Here is a 21,010-nt window from a genome sequence, read left to right on the forward strand (position 1 = left end):
TTTCCCTGAGAACTCTAATGCCTTATACCCACACAAAAAAGTGTGTCCAATACCAGACTTTTGATTTTATTCTCTAAACCTATACTATCCTCCATTTCCTCGTCTCAGTAAAAGACACCACCATTGTTCATGACAAATTCCTAAGAATCTTGACTTTTTTTTTCACTTTCTTTTCCTTATCCATTGGCAAGTCCTGTCAATTCTACCTCTAACATGGTTTTCAAATTTAACTCCTTCTCTCAGACTCCATTTGCCACCCCCGGGTCCCAGCTGCCATCCTTCTCCAGCTAAATGACTGCATTATCCTCTAGTGGATCTCCCTGCTTCCTCATTCTTCTGGAGTCTATGCTCTACAGAGCTTCCAGAGTGGTCATTTTAAAATGTTCATCAAAGAAGAACCTTTTCCTTCTCAGACCCTTCATAAAATAAGATCCAAATTCTTTGTTCCAGTCCGTAACGACCCAATAATCTGGCTTTTTTCTATCACTTCAATCTTGTCTTTAACCATTCTCCATGCTGATTGACTCCTGGCACAATGGTTTTCTTTTTGTTCTGAGAAGATGTCAAACTCTTTTTCACTATAGAGTCTTTGTGCTTGGTGTCGTGTCTGCTAGAGAAACTCATTAATTAAGCATCAGCTGAAATTTCACCTGTATGTGAACTGTTTTTGTTTTGCTCTGAGACAAGCTTAGTTACTCTCATGTTTTGTACTCCTGCTGCACTCTGTTCTGACCTAGCATCAACGAGCATCTTTCGTCACTCTTTTGTGCTGGGTTTTCCTACTCTAGAATGTAAGTTATTGGGGAACAATAACTTCCTTACTTGTTGTTGTTATTTCTTTAGTGCCCAGAGCACAGAATGTACTCACTAAACAGATGCAGCATTTATGAAAGAACTTTAAAGATGTTTAGTGTGAAGAAAAAGTTAAAGGGAAGTACTCAAGATAGTTATGGTCTATGTGCCATTATATAGAATAGATAGTACATTTGTTTCCTTTTAGGACACACCTGGGTTTAATGTGCAGAAGTTACATGGAAAAGGGGGCTTTGCTCAATTTAAGAAACTTCAAAAGGTTAGAACTCTCCAGCTGGAGAAAGAGTGTGTGAAACAGTACTGACTCTGTCACTGGAAATATATAAACGAGCAGGCTGGCTGTGTGCAAACATCCCTAGGGAAGGGGTCCCTGCTTTGGGTATGGGGTTTTGTTTTTGTTTTTGTGTTTTTAATCTACCATTAGATTCTGTGTGGCCTGTATCATCCTTAGTTTCTATGTTAACTTCTTAAGTCTACTATTGTTTTAATTTCTGAGCCTACTTCCTATGTACTCATGTAGCAGTTTTATTCTTTCCTTGATGGTTTTCTACTCTCCATTCTTGCTTAGTTATGTAATTTTTGGTGCATGGTTTTATTTTCTCTGCACTGATTGAATATTTGTTTACAGAGAAGCAATATGCACAGCAGTTGGATACACAGCCCCCAGAACTAAGCAGCCTGGGTTCAAATCTTGCCTTTATCACTCACCAGCTTTGCAAGCTACTGCTCCTACTACTGCCACCCAATTAATATTGCTTATCTTCATTAATTACATCCAAGATGTTTTTCAACTCTAAATCTATTGTTCACTTTTATTTTATGTGACTCTGCCTATTTAGTTAATCCAGTTTAACCTTGGCTATTCTTACATGACAACTTTTTAAAAAGTTGATTATTTCTTTATAAACAATAAATTGCGTTGGTTATAGGAAATGTATTTTTAATAAATATATACTTTGGAGTAACTTTTAATGATAGATTAACATTCCATTGCATGTATATACTCAGATTTTTCCATGTCTCCTATTATTGAGACTTAGTATAGTTTCAATTTTTATCATTATAAATGGTAAATATCCTTCTTGAAACACATTTTCATATTTTGCCAAAAACTTAAACTAAGATTAAGTCCTGGATATGGATTGCTGTGTTCAGTGGCATTTACTTTTAAAGTAGTATATATTTGCTACTCTTCAGAAGGTTTTCCAGGACTTCTAATAGCATTTTTAAAATTCTATTCTCTTTTTCATAGTAACCAAAGTAGTTTCTTTTTCTACTTGTATGCCATTCTATTTGTACAGTTAATTTATTTTCTGTCTTCTTTGTTAATCCCAGAATATGTTAACCTATTTTGAGACTTCAACCATTTCTCTAACTTTTTATTATATATGTTTAAATGCATGATTTTTCTGTGATAATTACATAGTGTATCTTTAATTTATTCTAACAGAATGATTAATACATTACTTTTTATTTACTAATTTACAAGAATAATATAATTAGGAATCTTATTATTTATCCAAATATTTAAGAAGGAAGAAAGGTATAATTTATTCTTCAGTGCTATACTGATCTCTTTGCCTTGGAAATAGCTGTGAGCTATTCTGTATATCAAAGCATTTTTATCAATAGCTATTTACACTGATGTACATTCATTATGATAAGTTTTCTGCCTGATTTGGCTATTCAAGTAACTAAAACATTAAAATCAATATACAGTGTTATTTATTAAAAAAAAACAATGAAATCCCTTCCATTTGAAATTAGATCCTATTATTTCATACAGTATTTTCAACGTAATTGAAAAGGTTTCCTACCTGGTCCTGAATTGCTGTTAGATTGGCAATCTTCAACACAAAATCTAAAAAATGATATCCATTTCTAACATGAAATTGAATTTATAGTTTAGGTTTAAAAAAAATTTTATGTCATCCCTTGAGGTTATTTTAAGTACAATTGAGATGTTAATACCACCATAACTGGGAGTCACAGCTTCAGACCTTCTATTTGTTGACGCTTATGGAAGGTGAAATATAAATTACTAATGCTGTTGAAATTCAGATACATAGCGTTTACTGTTCTCTCTTTGTCTGACTGGACCATTTAGCCACTGGAGGCAAATTTTATATATAAGTCTTTGAAAATACATGCTGATCTTTACAATTCTAGAAAACTATAAAATGGTTGCTGGGTGAAATAGGTTACATTTGAGCATAACAAATCTTATATTCTTAACATTTAAAATTCAAATATAAAGTCAAATACTACCTTGAGGCAGAGACCAATTAAATCTATTTAAAAGCACCTATGAATAGAATAAATAAAATTATTCTCAAAGACATTGTGCAGTTTATAATTTTGGTTATTATACCATTGGATCTTTAGTTTATTTTCATTTTGACATTATTATTCTTTAGTTGTGATTATTCAACTTTTGAATTCATTTGAATTGGAAACAAAAGTCAAGTTTCCTTAAGCCATGTTTTTTAAAAAAGAATGAGCACTGAATATATACTTAGAAAAGCCAAAATTTTATACTTCTACAAACAATTATAATCAGACATGCATTCAACAAAGACTTATTGAATTTTTAATATAAGCCAGGTGTTGAGGGGTCCAGAAATGAAATTTTTTTTCCTTTTAAGGAATTGGGAATGAAGGAACAAAGATAGTTATGATAAAACGTAATGACTGCTCTACCAGCGATTGTCTAAGGTATAATTGCAGCCTACGAGAGTATCTAATTCAGCATCAGGGCTCAGAGTGCACTGGACCATGAAAAATGCCATGTGGTATTAAAAGTATGTAGAGTGATAAAGCTGCATGAAAAGTTAACATTTCATTCCTGAAAGATCTCGTATGATGTTGCATTTCTCTCTTCCTGAAGTTAAAAGGTGGCCATTAAAGATGTTAAGCAGTGGAATGATGTGATCCAATTTGTGCATTTGGATGTCACTCTGTCAGAAGTGTAAGGGACTGGTGGAGAGGGAGATAGGTTATTGCGTGGCAATTCAGTCAAGAGCTGAACTCATATGTTGACAACAGGAATAGAACTTTGAGAGCAGGTTTGAGAGGTATTAAGGAAATAGTAAAGTTATGGTTTAGTGACTAATTGGTTGTAGGGGGGTCAGAGCAAGAAAGGAGACAAAGATGACATCCAGATTTCTCACTTGGGCAACTGGATGAATGATGAATTGTATTCTGAAATAGGGAACATAAAAATACAGCAGCTCGATAGGGACAAGGATAAGTTCAGATTGAATATGCTGAGTTTGAGATACCAGTGACAGATTCAGGGGAGGTTTTTGGTAGGAAGTTGGGAATGTGGATTTGACAGTCAAAAGAAAATTTGGAGTGGAAGAATAGATTCTGGAGATATAGGTGACATTGTGATCAATATTTTGGTAGTGGTTCAAAACATAAGTGGGAATGAAATGGCCAAGGAAGAGAAGGTAGAGTAAGAAGAAAAGAGTGTTGAGAAGAAAGCCTGGAAGATACAACTATTTATGAGTTTGGTAAAGGTACAGACGTTTGCAAAGCAGGCTGAAAATATGTCACTAAAGCAATAGGAAGAATATTGTAAGAAAGTGATTTCATAGACTTAAAACTGAGAACTGAAATTTATCCATTGAATTGTGTATATCAGGAATCATGGCCAGCTTGGTGAGAACAATTTTGTGGAGTTGGACACTGAATGGACTGGATTTCAAAGGTTATGTAGAAGAAAAAACTCGTAATGAACTATCTTTTCAAGATGTCTGTGCAGCACTGATGTTTCCATGGAGGCTGAAGATCATTAATTTGAAATGTTATCAAACTGCAGGTTTAAAAATATTTTTAACTAATCCTCGGTCTTCAAGCTTGAGAATAGAGTAATGGGGTAGGAGATTTGTGGCATAGGCTCATCAGAAAGATGACTGTGAGGAAGTTGAGGACATTGATGTTTTAGATACTAAATAAAAGAAAACAGAAAACAATCATCTAATATTAGAATTAATGCCTCCCCTCAAGTTAGACTAGGACAGGATGAAACCACATTATTTGGGTTCCAGGCCTGTGCTTTAGACGGGAAAACTGTTCTTTAATTCTCTAAGCAGCCTTTGGCAAATGCACAAATTCACAGGAGTTAATGAGTTGGTGCTCTCAGTATGTCAGAGACGCCAGTACAGTTGACAGCATAAAAGATCCAAGCTGTGCTTGCTGAGCGATTAAAGTGTGTTCTTCTTTACTCTTGTGTTGCATTCAGAGAAGCAGACCGCTCAATGTGACTGAGGGGTTTTCTACCTTACTGTTAGATGGGAAGCCCCATCTGTTAGGACATAAATGTCAAGGCAAGCATGTCAAATATCGGTGATGTGTACAAGAGGAGTCACTATCTATAAATTATAAGACTCTGGGGCTTTTGTCACAACATAAGACTCTGAAATTTAGCAGCAGGAACAGCTTTCAACTTACTAGCATTTCTTTGAGAAAGAATAAACCTGCATGAGACACCCCAATAATCAAACTATGTATGCAGACTGATGAAAATAACCTATAGGAAGATAGGTGAGCAGCCAATACATAATTTAAAAATGGGGAGGCCTCTGAATAACTGAAGGTAGATAGCAAGCGAATGCAGAAATACCATTTCAGCAGGACTAAATTGATAGGATGGAAAAGATCTCTCTGCTACATGAGACAGATATGACTAGACTGGGATTTGAGATAAATATGTTCTTCATTTTTCTCTTTACAACATTTTTTTTCAATATGAATAAAAATGCTGGTAGATTTTTTTTTTTTACCCCAGGGTTTTATTGTGACAAGCTTTATTACAGCTTGTTAAGCGGCTCCAGGGAAAGGGAAAAGAGAACATTCATTAGTGGTGAAAAAAATTTATATATAAAACAAACCTAAAAGAAAATGCACAGTAAATTGAAAGTCAAATGATTAAAAATGACTATAACTATAATATATGATATTCTTTTTTGCTTACCTGGATAATTATAGAAGTAATCTGGTACCAATAATTATGGGTTTTTTTAAAGCTCATACATTACAGGTAACTTATCCATCCCTGTTGGTTAAAACAAAATAACATCACCAAATAGCATTAGTAACTGTTGTAAGTATTCAACAGTACGTCCTGAATGGTAGAAATGAGAAATTTCATAGTACAGACCAAATTAGCGAAGAATTATAGGGCCACACAAAATATGTAAAAATAAGAAACTGAAAAAAAGAATAAAACTGTAGGCTGCTATATTTATATATAGGATGTATATTTGGCATCTACAGCCATTTAGAAAATAGCTGGAGATGAAGAAACTAATAGAAAATCTCTTAAGGAGCCTAAATAGAAAACTCAAGAGTCAATACATTAAAGCTCATATACTGAATTCAGTTAAAAGTATTACTCTTATTATACATGATTGTGTATCATTTTCCCAACTAGCAGAAAAATTAGAAGTAGTAAATATAAAGATGTCTATTGAAGAGGCAGTACACTTTGGTAGAAAAATAGAGAGCAAGCCATGGTTGGGAGTAGGGGGTGGAGAGGAGTAATTTACACAAATCTAGTTAATAAGGATACTTGAGATTAAAAGAAGTTAAACCCAGTGTTCTATCTATTGAGTACTGGATATATGATCTGAAACACAATATTTTATGATACCTAGGTTTGAGCCCTGGCTTGACCACTTACTGGTAGTGTGATTTTATGGGCAATGAGAGATTTATGCATCCTAATTTACTATCATGAAATGATGGTACTAATGATACATTTTGTTGATTCCAAGAGCACTTCTTTACATTTTAACACCTCTGAAATGGAGATGAGTGTTGCTGTTGATGACATCTTGCCACTGCAGTGAGTCAGGCAGCTTTTGAGACACAGTTGTTACTGCCTGCCTATGCAAACCTTGATTCCTGCTGTCGTGATTCTAGAACTGCAGTACATCAGTGATTCAGACAACAAACCACTTAAAGACCATATAAAGAAGAAACGTATCCTATTTGTTGTCTAAAACCTTTTATTGACATCTTCTTGTTAAGATCAAAAAAGAACCCAAATCAAAACTTGCAAAATGGGTGTCAGTGGCTAGGAAGACAATTCTTAAGACAGGAGAGCATTTCTCTATGACATGCTACATCACCTATACGGATGGTGGCACAGAGGATGCATTGGCTGAAAAAACAGGGGCATCTACAGTGCTGAGTTGAAAAGTGATTTGGAAGAATCAATCCAGTTATGAAGATAATTGAAAAAATGCTTTAGCTGATTTACTTAACTTTAATTATTCTTTTTAGTATGCACAGGAGTGACATATACGATAGAATAAATAAGTCTAAAGAAACCCTTTGAATAAAAATTGTAAGTGATAAATCATTGTTAGTTTAACTGACAGCTTTTTGTTCTTTCCTAGTGCTACATGAAATAGTAGTGTCTTACAGTGGCATTTTATATTTAATGAAATACGATATTTGAGAGAGTTGAAGAGATTAAAAGAAAAGCAAAAGTGGTTTGCAGGACTGGAAAACAATGAAAACATTTTGGGCAATTACAGTGAAAAGAAATGGTTAAAAGCTGGTTGAGGGAAAAAGACATAAAAATAAGCTTTAAATTTAGGTACATCTATACTAAAACACCTTAAATTCTATCTTGGACTTCTATTACATTGTTGTGTACCTTGCCAACTGCTGTTGACACACAAAAAGAAAAAAAATGTGTATCTGAAGAATATATATATTTTAAGAATATAGAAATGTAAATCACTGTTTATATTTTACCTTAAATGTTTAAAATATACATTGAAATATTAATATTTATTTACTTTGCAAGTGCAGTTGTGTTCAACCTAAAAATTTTTAAATCAGTTAAATTAAAAAATTCTTTCTTCTTTGCGGGAGGTGATTAGATTTATTTATTTATTTATTTCCTGAGGAGACACTGGGGATTGAACCCAGGACCTTGTGCATGCTAAGCATGAACTCTACCACTTGAGCTGTATATCCTCCCCTCAAAATCAATTACATTTTGTTAATAATAAATCATGTAGTGTTTACATTTTAGAAATAGCATATACAGAGACCTTTAATTTCTAGTATAATTTTCTTTGTGAAGTCTAGGCTACATTTATAATTATCATGATAAATATATATGTCACAGTGTATAAACATATACTATTTTGCAATCTGCTTTTTGAACATAATATATCTTGGCTATTGTGCCATGTCAGTCTGTATAGAACTATCTGTCCCTTTTAATGGCTGTTTTGTAGTCCATTGCATGAATATGCCATAATTGATTTAACTAATGCTTTGTTAACAGATATAAAGATTTCCACCTACTTACTCTCATAAACAATGTTACAATGAATAATTCTTGCAGCTTCTTTCTTGCACACACTTGTTTAATTTTTCCTTTGGGTAAATTCATACATATAATATTGATATAGGCTCATTTTGCATTTGGGGATACAGAAAATGTTTTTCTCCAGAAAGGTCATTTAAAATTTGCTTACTTAACAGTATATTGTAGAAATAGAAATAACTTCACAGACTGATCTTAGTTGAAAAATTGTAATCTACGACAAACTTAGTCTTGAAGCCTTGTGGATAATGTGGGGTAGTTGAAATTGTCCTCCTTAGCAGGACAAGCAGGGGATGGTTAGATATTTCTCATGGGGGAACTATTGGAATTTTAGGCAGAACACTTTTGTGTTGTGGAACCAGTCTGTGCTTTCTGATTATAAAGTGCTCTTTGATTCATAGGGCACAGGAACTGGGTGAAATGAGAACATTGTTCTAGGACAAATAGGTGGGGAAAGACCTCATTAAATTAAATAAATGCAAGCTCTGTCCCTCTCTTGCTATGCTTATGGAGCAGATTAATTCTGGATAGCTCATCCTGGAATACTCAATGCTTAACTACAAAGGTTTTTTCTAATCATTCAGGAATGCAGCTTTGTAATTACAAAGGATAGGAAAGTCCAAAGCTTATGAAATATTATAGTGCTCTTTTTAAATCTTTAGACTATAAATTTTTTGTCAAAAATGAATTTGTTTACTTTAGTTGTAAAAGAATTTAACTTTGATCCATCACAATAAAAATTGTGTAGGTTTTTTTGTTGTTTTGTTTTGTTTTGTTTTGTTTTGTTTTTGTTTTGATATTCAGAAAACATCAAATCACTTGCACATCTTATTTTCACCTGTGCTCTGTTTAAAATAAATAGTGCTTCTGGCAAATTTAAGCACAAATGTGACTCAAAGCCTCCTTCTATGGTATGAAAGTTCTTCTTTGCCCACACCCTCATCAAATCTGGTTAATAATTATACAGCAGTGGTTAAAATTACAGCTCTGAAATCAGATTGCCTTGGTTCAGACATTGTTTCATCTTTCTGTTCCTCACTTTCTGTATCTGAAAGGTTCAAGGATAGAACCAAAATACCTCAGAGGACTGCTGTCAAGAAATAGACCTGTACTTAACACATAGAAAGCACTCAATACATGTTTGTTATTGTCATTATTATTGTTATCAGTGATGGTGCTGATGCAGGAAAAACAGATGTGGGGTATGAGGAGGGCCATGTCCCAGGCTTCGGTTGAGACCCTGGAACGTTCCCCACCAAGTGTGTGTCCTTGGCTTCGCGCAGGAAAGAATTCAAGAGCGAGCCACAGTTGAGTAAATGTACATTTATTTAGAGAGCTACATCGAAAGGCAAGAGGAAGGCCAGGAGATGTGTGGGTTGGGTGCTCAGATTAGAGTAAAAGTAGGTACACACTCCATAGACAGAGTCTCCAAACGAGGAGGGGGAGGAGAGGCGGTGGCGGCCACAAGGTGGCATGTTGCCAGTTTTTATGGGCTCAGTGGCTTCATATGCTAATAAGTGCAAGGACCAGTCTGACTAGCCTGGGTAAGGGGCTGGGATTCCTGGGAAGTTGCCCACTTCCCACTCTTTTACCTTTTGTGGCGAGCCTTAGGACTGTCATGTTGCCTGGGGGCATGTTATTTACCATGTTAATCTATTACAATGGGAGTATAATGAAGCTCAAGATCTGCTAAAAGTCAAATCTCCCACCACCTTGAGGCTCAAGGCCTACTGGGGGTTGAATCTTCCACCACTTTGATGTTAATTGCTGTATCATTCCTTGAATGGCTGTGCCCTGCCCCCTTCCTGTCTCAGTTCTGTAGTATGTCAGCTGAACTGAAAATAACGCTGCCCAGAATTTCCTTCCCTGCATGATATGGGTTCTCTTGACTGCAAGAGAAATCTGCATTCTCTTTGAAAAGGGGAAGTGAAACAGCAACCCTGTTTGAGACCAAGGCTGTTGCAAGTGCATGCACATTGACAGGGCTCTGCTGGCTCACCTTGGGAGTAGGGCCCCTGCCTTGTTTGCAGCCCCTCAAGCTCTGAGTTCTCTGTTTCCTGGGCCCACTGCCAAGTGCATGTTTATCTCCATGAGGAAATGTACTAATAGTTCTTCTATCACCCCATCATCAAAATTGGAGGTTTGAAAGCAGTGAAAGGCCTACATGATTTCTGTAGCTGTAAAGCGAACAGTGTGTTCCTGCTTGTCCTCATGCACTGAGTTTTCCTTATTGTCACATCCCCCTTCCCTTCTGACTGCAGACTCAAAAACAGATTCAGGGGAATCTCACGTACTCAGCTTTCACAATCATGTGTTCAATCCTTATAACTCTCATAAAGATTCTGCTTCTTTGATCAGACTCAATTCATTGTTCATGTAATTTTGCTATTGTGATACATAAAAATCACAAACCCAAGACTCCTTTTCTTTTAGTTTGTACTTCTTTATTATTAGAAACTCTTGAATATCTTTTGGAATGTTCATTGGTAGTTAGCATATCATCTATAATTTGCTTATTTGTATTTGACCAATTAGATTGTTCCTTTTATATAGCTTTGTAGGAATGCATTATAAATTCAGAATACTAAAACTTTGTAATATGTATTGTATGTGTTGTTTTTCTTTTAAGTTTGTTCATATATATATATATTTTGCCATACAGAGTTCAAACTTTTTGTAACTAAATTCATCATATTATTTAACTTCATAAATTCTACCCTTTATAGTGTGCCTTCCCCCTCAACTAGAGAAATATTTATATATTATTTTTTTCTACTAGTCTTATTGCGATAGAATTGATATAACATTGTATTAGGTTAAGTTGTACAACATAATTATTTGATATATGTATATCTATATTATTGTAAAATAATCACCACTATAAGTTTAGTTAACTTCCATCACCTCACTAAGTTCACACAGTTACAATTTTTTTCTTGAGATGAAAACTTTTAAGATCTATTCCCTTAGCAACTTTCAAATGCAGTATTGTTAACTATTTTCACCATGCTTTTCATTATATCTGTAGAACTTATTTATTTTGTAACTGAAAGTGTATACCTTTTGACCACTTTCACCCAGTTTGCCCAGCACCCGCTCCCTCAACTTCTGATGGTCACCAATCTGTTCTTCTATATCTATGAGTTCACCTTGACTATTGTAAATAATGCTGCAGTGAGCATGGGAATGCATATATCTTTTAGAGATGAGATTATTCCTTCAGATAAATACCCAGGAGTGGACTTGTTGTATCATAGGGTAGTTCTATTAAAAATTTATTGAGGAACCTCCATATTGTTTTCCAGAGCAGCTACACCAGTTGACATTCCCACCAGCAGTGCCCAAGTGTTCCCTTTCCTCTACATTCTTACCAACACTTGTTATTTCTTCTCTTTTTGATTAAATAGTCATTCTAACAGGTGTAAAGTGATAATCTTGTTTGGTTTTCATTTTCATTTCCATAACAATTAATGATGTTGAGCAACTTTTCATGTACCTGTTGGCTATTTGTATATCTTCTCTGGAAATATGTCTTTTCAGGTTCTCTGCCTATTTAAAAAATCAGATAGTTTGATTTTTCCTATTGAGTTGTATCAGTTCCTTATGTCTTTTGGATATTAACCCCTTATATGATTTGCAAATATTTTCTCTCATTCAATAGGTTGTCTTTTCATGTTGTTGATTATTTCCTTTGCTGTGCAGAAGCATTTTAGTTTGATGTAGTGCCACTTGTTTATTTTTGCTTTTGTTGCATTTGTTTTCAGTGTCGAATTCAAAAATATCATTGCCAAGACTGATGTCTGGTAGCTTACCACTTGTGCTTTCTTCCAGTTTTATGGTTTCAGGTTTTATGTTCATTTCTTTAATCCATGTTGAATTGGTCTTTGTGTATGGTGTAAGATAAGGGTCTAATTTCATTCTTTTAGATGTGCCATCCAATTTTCCCAACATCATTTATTGAAGAAATTGTCCTTTTCCCATTGTATATTCTTGGGTCATTTATCATAACTTAATTGATCATATATATGTGGGTTTATTTCTGGGCTCTAATTCTGTTCCATTGCTCTCTGTGTCTATTTTTATGCCAATGCAATACTGTTTTCATCACTATAGCTTTGTAATATAGTTTGAAAGCATGAATTGTGCTGCCTTCAGCTTTCTTCTTGCTCAAGATTGCTTTGACTATTGAGAGTGTTTTGTGATTTCATACAAATTGTAGAGTTGTTTGTTCTATTTCTGTGAAAAAATGCCATTGGAATTTTGGTAGGAATTGCATTCAATCTGTAGTACATATTTTATAATTTGGAGAAAATTTCTCATCAAGCCTTTGATATGTGATTTATATTAATGTAGGAACTCTTATTATTTGGATGAAATGGTCAAATATTTTGATTACTATATGTATTATTAGATGGACTTCACTCATAATGAATATACATAGTTCTGAAAATGACAAATGAAAACTACAGAAGTACTTCCAGCTTTGCAAAATTAGAACAGCCGATTTAGTAATCAGCTGAAAAAAATACCAGAAAGCAAATCTATTCTTTAAATTTATAGTTAAGTTTGAAAAAAAAATATTAAAAGTTATGTAATCTAAACTCTCAGGCAAAAAAGAAAACTTATTTTCTTGATAGCTCATTCTAACTTTATTTATTAGAGATTCTTCTGTAATTCCTATCCCTTGCTTCTAGTTTTGCTATCTGAAGTTCTGCAAGATATGTCTAATATTTTCTCTTTCACTTCATAGCTCTTAAATCTTTGAAGATAGCTTTTATAATCTAGTTAAGTCGTATCTTTTCCAGTTTTTCATTCATATTCATTTTTTAACTTACTCAACATATATTTATTGAGCACTTGTTATGTGCTGAATAATGTTCTAAAATACAGCCCATGCCATCTTAGAGCTTACATTGAAATAGTTAAAAATTCCTCATATTACATAATTTTTTACTCTTTATCAATTTACTGAGACTTCTATATTTCTTAGTTTCCTCTTTTAGTGATTTGTCTAGAATAAACGCAATGTGATAGGTATGTGATCTAACCAGTGTAGCTGTGGTCATGATCCATGTCTTCTTTGTTCACATAGAAACATTTTTACATTGAAATCAATTACATTCCAGGAATTAAATTCAAATATAATCGAATGATGGCCTACATTTTAAGCAGCAACATGAAAAAAATGTCATCTGATAACATTTCATATTGTATCAGGAGGTAGCCTAGGAAAAGAATTTGAGAGCAGAAGTCATAACATCAGAGAGGTAGTTAGACTGTAGAACTTTCTGAAATACTTTTTAAGTAAACCAGTTTGTAACAGAACTAGTCTTGGAATATTCAAGTGCATACATAGAGGCCAGGATTATTACTGGAGGGGACCTGTCAATTGGATGTCTTCTTACGTTACAGTTGACCTGTTTTCTCTTCATGTTCTATGTCCCATTTATATAACATCATGTTGTTTGGGGTTGTAGCCTTTACATTATAGTAATTCTCACAGATAGGATAGGAGCCCATGCTCTTACATATTAAAAATGTAAATGATGACTGAGAAATTCTGAATATGATTTATGTCTTCAGTGACTTGGATATAAATGCTTATCAATAAATAATGGGCAGTTGTAGTAGGAATGGAATTTCCCACTCCATATTCCAACTGGAGTTGCAATTACATGTCAAATAGCGCAATTTTTCTTATCTTTTTTCCTCTGCTTATGATATTGAAAGTAAATCTTAAAAGTCAGTTTAGAATGACTAAAAATGACAGTCATTGGATAAGAATTTGGATGCCTGCTGCCTCTCTTTGAAGAGGAAAATAGAGGGCAGTTAACCATAATTCGTAGTTCACTGACTTAGGCAGTAAATTTTTTGTAATAAGAAACTTTCCTGGGAAACAAATGAAAGCTCTGACATGTCCCCAAAGATCCGTGAAATGCTGATGGGATCTGCTCATATTTCTATAGGAATGCGGTATAATAGAGTAAGCAATGCTTAGCGTTGTATCAAGAGGCTGTTTTTCATCTCTTGAGCCAGTAACTCCTTTAAATTTCTTATGAAGCAAGCAAAAAAATTTCCCCTATAAAACTGAATAGGCAGTGGTTTTGTTCAACTATGCAGTAATATAAACGTCCATATCACACACATTTTATATTTTAGGTGCCAATAAGTATCCTGAAACCATTTAAGTTTGTTTCACAAGGAATAAAATTGTATATTCTCTTAGTAATAGACTCATAATAAGAACATACTGCTATTTTAAAATTATTTTATGCCTATTTAAAATACAGCATTAGGGTGATCATTTTAATGTTTATTTCCCTTTCTTTATTATTGTAAAATTATATTGTCTAATTCTTGATTTTTTTTGTATTTGCATTTAAATCGTTAATTTTTACAGTGGCTTGCCTTGTTCGTAAAGGTAGCCATTTTCACTCATTCAGTTATTTATCCGCTCATTTATTTAACAATTACTTATAGAATGCCTATGTGCCTAGAATAGTGTTGGGCACCATGGATGCAACGGAAAGTTCCAAATAGGGATAAACAGAACACAAAATTATGTAAGATTGTAGAATGCATGGTTAAGATCTGGAACTGGAGAATTTAACAGGAACCAGATCATGAAGGTGTAGCTAAGAGATTGTGCTTCATCTCAGGGGCAGTGGGGAACTCTTAAGAGCTTAATCGTGAGATTGACATGATTAGGTAAGTATTCTAGAAAGATCATTTTTGGCTGCAATGCAGAGAATGGGCTACAAAGAAACTTGGAAGTACAGCAACTAGTTAGGAAGCTGTTGTAGTAATTCAGGCAAAGGTGATGGTGTCCACAGTAGCTTATGGACAGGTCTGCTCATCGGAGAATATGTGTAGAGTTAAAAGGAAAGAGAATCTGAAATTCTTAGGAAAATGAAAGATAGGTTAAGGAGAGAGAATCCAAAATGAAGGGCACGAGGAGTAGCTAGAGAGGCTGGAGTGAAGCTGGGAGATTATTTTGAGGGAGCCCAAAACTAAATGTTGCACGTATTACTTATGTGCCTGGGGAGAAAAGTGTCTTGACATTTGTATTAGGTGAAAATTAAATGGTGGTTCCCCTTTTTAAAACAAAGCAAAGGCGTAACATCTAATGAATTATCACTACTGCTTGGTCAATTGTCAATAGGATGATAAATTTTTTGGGAAAAGAAACTGGGGCAAACCTTGATGGAGGACTCTTTAAGAGATTTCTTGGGATTCATATGGGCAATGAGACTAATCCATCAGCATCATTATGCTGTTTCAGGGATGCAGTGATGATAAATGTGGATATGGGATAGTTCCAGAGACTCTCTATCATTAATTACCACCTTACAGTTATCTTCAGACATTTATTAACAACGTTTAGATTTGGCTATAACTATCTATTATAGTCCTTTTAAGTAGAAGGCTTCTAAATCCTGGCAGTTGTTTTCATTAGCTGCCAAATGAAGAGAAATATGACCATGTGCTGTGCAATTCAGAAAAGCTAGCAGCACTTCTTATTTCCCAAATGTTCACTTAACTGCAGGAAAAAGCAACAATGAAATTTGAGAAGAACTGCTTTTCATTCAGATCTCCATTTCAAAGAACATTTTATGAGATTACCTACTGCGCTAATGAGGCACCTTCAAAGGACATTTAAATATCTTTACATTTTTTATCAGTAATGTCTAATTGGTATGATCAGATTATGATTTTTTCAGTATCTATATTATAAAATTCTTACAATAATCCTATCACTTCAAGATTTGCTGTAACTCCAGTTAACCGTTAAGGGGCCAGAGGCCCCAAGTGGTTCCATTTACACATCTACAAGTGGAGGGACTGGTATTGAAATCAGTATTCAAATACTCTAGTGTCTAGTCACTCAGCCTTTCCAATGGTTTTAATATGTACTTGTTTGTCTTTCGAATCCACATCCCCATCTATAAAAAAAGCCTGATCTGTAACAGCTCCTGTCTTCATTCAAGGGCTTCTGACGTGCCTTCTTAGAGTTCTTGTAGCTCCACAAAGCTAATTTAAACTATGTGTTGGCAACGAGCCTGCCTCCTAGTTTGATGAATTGGGGCTCTAGTGCAAAGGAAGATGGATGGAAGAAAAAAATTTAACTTGATTCATCGATGGTTTTAAAAGATGATTTGTGTTTACTGAATACAGTTCAACGTTGTCTGGAAATTTTTTGAAATATATACTTCTGCCATCACTTAAAAACAACTTTTAATTCTGAAATAATTCTAGTATTAACGAAAAGTTGCAAAAATAGATCAGGAAACTCCTATATTCCCTCACCTGTGTTTGACATCTCACATAACCATACATCAAAACCAGAAACTTAAATTGATGATTACTTTTAAGTAAACTACAGGCTTTATTTTTGCACCAGTTTTTCCCAACAACCTCTTTTTTCTGTTCCATAATCCAGTCCTGCATCCCACACTGCATTTGATTGTTGGGCTTCCTCACTGTCCTCCAATCTGTGACAGTTCCTCAGTCCTTCCTTGTCTTTCATCATCTTGATATTACAGAAAGTACTGGTCAGTTACTTTGTAGACTATGTCTCTATTTGGGTTCATGTAATGTTTCTCAAAATTAGATTGATGTAATGTATTTTTGGCAAGAACACCACTGAAGTGATATTGTGTCCTTCTCAGTGAATCACAGCAAGGAGTAGTACATAATGACCCTGTATCGTACTGGTGATGTTGGCTTTGGTCACGTAGTTAAGGTGGTATCAGCCAAGTTTCTCCACTGTAAAATTACTATTTTCCCCTTTATAATTAATAGATATTTTTGGAGGGAAGAACACCTTAAGACTGTGCAAATATCCTATTTCTCCTTAAACTTTCACCTACTAATTTTAGCATTCACTGGTGGATGTTGCTTGAAACAATTGTTATTGTGGTGGTGGTCTCATTTGATTTTGTATTTCCCATTTACATTTATTAATTAGAATTCTTCTGTGTGAAACAGGTGGCCTTTCCCAGGTTTATTTACTTATTGAATTATTTATATTTATCAGTATGGATTCATGTATATTTATTTTATTCTATAAGTTACAGTCCAATATCATTGTTATATACTTTATTGATCATATTATTCTAACTTTAGTCATTGGGAGCTCTTCAGGTTGACTCCTGTGTCCTTTTGATATACCCTCATTCCGTTCTTTTTGAGCAATTTTTTACTTCCTGAAAACAAAATCCTCCTGGCTCATTTTGCATTTTCCTTGCCTCAGTCCTAGAATCAACCAATTTTTCAAAAAGCTCGGGTTCCTTTTGTGGAGAACAGTATTTAGAAACCAGGATCTGGCTGACAGGTGTGTGTCATTCCTAGGCCCTCTCAGTGGACAAAGCTTGGACATATATGTATATATGCTAACTCATGCATATATACATCTGTATTTCTTTCTGTGTCCCTCCATTAAACAAACACACACACACACAAACAAATACAAGTTTATACTGATAACTCAAGCATCAGGTGGGCTGAATTGATCAATTAAACTATTCTAACTGAAGTCCTTGAAAACTGAAATTTTTAAGTTTTCCAGCTCCAAGTACACTAGGCTCTAAGTGAAGAATTTGCATTGCGTTTCCACATTTGCCAGAAAACAGCTCTATTACCTTGATCTCTCCCTTTCTGCCTCCTGACCTGGAAAAGTGGAATAACAACATCTGCCCTATCCAGGTTACCAGTTGGATGCAGGGATTTAATAAAAGTCTTGATTTTGTCTCTACTTCTCTGTCAGTGTCTCTCTATTTTACTTTATAGCCAATCTTCTTCCCTGCCTCTAGCCTTGTTGCTCAGAAAACTCTTTTCCATACTGAATTAGAATGATCAATCAGAAATGAAAACTGGGTCTCATTTCTCTTCTTGTTTAAACTTGCAATAGCTTTTTATCTGCTAAAAATGAGATCTAAGGACATGACATAGCAAACAAGACTCTCTATGGTCTAAGTCTTTCATATCTACGAGTCTCATCTCCTTATTTTCTACCTTCCTATTTTATGCTGTAATATTATAAGATGGTTTGATATCATCTTCCCTTGCCAATGGAAGTCTTTCTTCCAGCTTTTTGTTTTTGTGATACTATTTGGCCAGATTTGGATTGAGGCATTCTTGACAGTTTCTTCCAGCTAACTCTTGTGTAAATTTTAAGAATCAGTTTGGTGTCATACACCCTTATATGTTGTCATGTGCTTGGTCCCTGACACTTGGTCCATTCAGTCAATTCTCTTTTTTTTTTTTAAATTCAGTCAATTCTTGATGAGCTTGATGAGTTGTCTCCTTTTTCTGTTACCACTTTCTTATTATTTCTGATGCCTGATACCTGAAGCCATTGTAGTTTGCTTTTTGTCTCCATTAATTATCTAAAATTACTCTTGATACAGTACTAATTGCCAAAATCATAGACACATTTTAGTCCTCATCTAACTTTACCCTAAAGAGTGTTGGGTGTTAAGGATAGTTTATTGTAGTTGCCATGCATAGGGTCACATTGGTGATGCACAAATGGAGGTGGTTTATTTGAGAGAAGATCAGTGCTGAGAAACAAGGCTGCAGACGTAAACCAAGGCCACCTGTATAGAAATCAGTAGGCCATGTTAAGGAGATTAAATTTATCCTGAAAACAGTGGAGAGCCCTTTAAAAGATTTAAATAAAGAAGGTTGTATTTTAGAAACATAATTGTGAATTAATTTGTCAAGAGTAGAGGGCATGTCAAAATGAAATGGAGCAATCCTGAGAATAGAGGAAGGAAAATTAGGTTGTCGTGTAATCCTCAGATGTTATTATGATTTATCTAAACTATGGTAGCAAAAGTATGAAGAGAATAGAAGTACTCAAAAGATAAAGTAGATGGAATCATTTGATGATGAAGTGAAAGTGTAGGATGAGTCTGAAGAAGAGATAACAGACTTTTAGGTTCTTATTAAATGATAGAGGAATTCCCTGAGATTGGGATACAAGAGTAGAAGTGGATTTGGGGGAAGACAATGGTGAGTTTATTTGGAAATGTTGAGTTCAGGATATCTGTGAAACATCTAAATGGAGCTGTCTCACTGGCAGCCCCATGTGTAACTAAAGCCTGAAATACAGATGTGGGCATGAGATGCAGGTTTTGAAATCAATAGCGTGTTGATGGTAAATGAATCCATGGTCGTTGATAAGATACCCCGGGATGTCTGTGAAATGAAAGAGATCTAACACCTTCCACTGCCTTTTCCTTTCGTCTTAGTGAATAGAACCACCACTCACCCATTCACCCAGCTGGAAACCTTAAGAGTCATGCTCAGCTACATACTATCACCTCTCCAACTCATGCTTAACTCACTCTCCTGCTTATGTCTTCCTTATTCTGACCATCTCTGTCTTTGCTCAGGCTCTTAGAATGTCTCTCATGGACCAATTATTATAGTTCTTACTGGTCTTCATGCTGTCAGCTTAACCTCTTCAAAACCATCTATCTTATGCATTTTATAATCCTAGAATCTGTACATTATTTATAAAAATATGTATGAGTGAATAAATATATTCTTGAAAAGTATAAAGTGCTAAAGAAATAGAAACTAATGAATTTTAACTGAGGTTGAAATCTCAATTCTCTTTAGAAGGTCTGTTCTATAACAATTTATAGGTGAGATTAAAATATTAATGTCTATTTCCTTTGTGGGTACTTAATACCACCTATCACAGGTAAAAGGAAAACTACCTCTCAGAGTAATTTTTATAAAACGTTTAATTATTATGTGGGGGTGTGCCATGGAAAGCAATCTGGATAAGGGAATAAAAGCTGTTGTCTTGAGGCAAGAGAAACAAAGGAAGAAAGTCAGAGAAGACCTATTGTAGTGACTCCAACTGACCCTAAATTTCTGACATAATCTTAGAGGTTCTAACCCAAGCAGTTGCAATGGGCCAGCAGTCAATGTGCGTCCTCTTGAGCTGGCGGCCACTGCAAGATGTTAGGGAGCCTTCCTTTGGTATGTACCACTTGGCCACAAGCCAGCATCCATACACAGTAGTCTTTTGGTGAATATTAGTGGCTGATGGTTTTAAGAGAATGGATTAAGCAATGAATGTAGATATTTTTAGATACTTAGCATTATGCATAGAGAAGGCCAAAGAAGAGCAGATAAACTTTAAAATGGTATACCTGAATCCTTTTGAGAGTTTATTGAAAAGTAGGACCAAGACAAAAGTAAAAAGCAAAGAAAATATCAAAACTTATTTTTATTTAAAAACACTTTTGTGAATAAAATTTCTTAACCGATTGAATAGATTTTTATTTTTCTTGCTACTCTACTCCTTTTCTTTGTGTCAAATGCCCAGAGACAATTTTGGTTTTCTTTTTGTACGGAGAGTTTTATTTTCATACCATCAGACAGAGAGCACTCTGAAAAACATTAGAAGATAGATAGACATTTAATTCAGTCCCTAAATGGCAACTTTGCTTATAAATACAGTGGGTTTTACAATGCTAAAAGAACTTAATCTCTTTTTGTTGCCTGACTGCTCTAGCTAGGACTTTCAGGCTGATGTTAAATAGCAGTGGCAAAAGTGAGCATTCTTGTCTTATTCCTGAGCTAAGGGAGAAAGCTTTCAGTCTTATCACCACTGACTATGATGTCAGCTGTGGCAAAAGCAACATAAAAGATTCTCACTAGTTTAAATTAGAAAGTGAAGTTTTTTTTTTTAAATAATATTAAGCTATTTCATGGAACCAAAAAGATGGATAATGAAGAATCAGGAAGATCATTACCTCACAGACCGTATCTGAACAATTTTCATTTAAAATGACTCAGCTCTTACAGCGTTCTGCTTCTGGA

General features: G+C 34.7%; 1 protein-coding gene across 3 annotated transcripts in view; it reads left to right on the plus strand.

The window, feature by feature from the left end:
- MME (membrane metalloendopeptidase) overlaps nt 1-21,010 on the plus strand; it is a 467,357-nt gene that overhangs the window by 29,106 nt on the left and 417,241 nt on the right. For 2 of the 3 annotated variants that reach the window (XM_072959582.1, XM_072959579.1), the window contains exon 1: nt 14,773-14,875. The exons of the other annotated variant lie outside the window; for it this stretch is intronic. The gene's annotated coding sequence lies outside the window, so the exon portion shown is untranslated. Of the gene's footprint in view, nt 1-14,772; nt 14,876-21,010 lie in introns of those variants that run through there. 3 annotated transcript variants of the gene reach the window in all.

This window comes from Vicugna pacos, chromosome 1, assembly GCF_048564905.1.
Source record: "Vicugna pacos chromosome 1, VicPac4, whole genome shotgun sequence".
Classification (NCBI taxonomy): Eukaryota; Metazoa; Chordata; class Mammalia; order Artiodactyla; family Camelidae; genus Vicugna; species Vicugna pacos.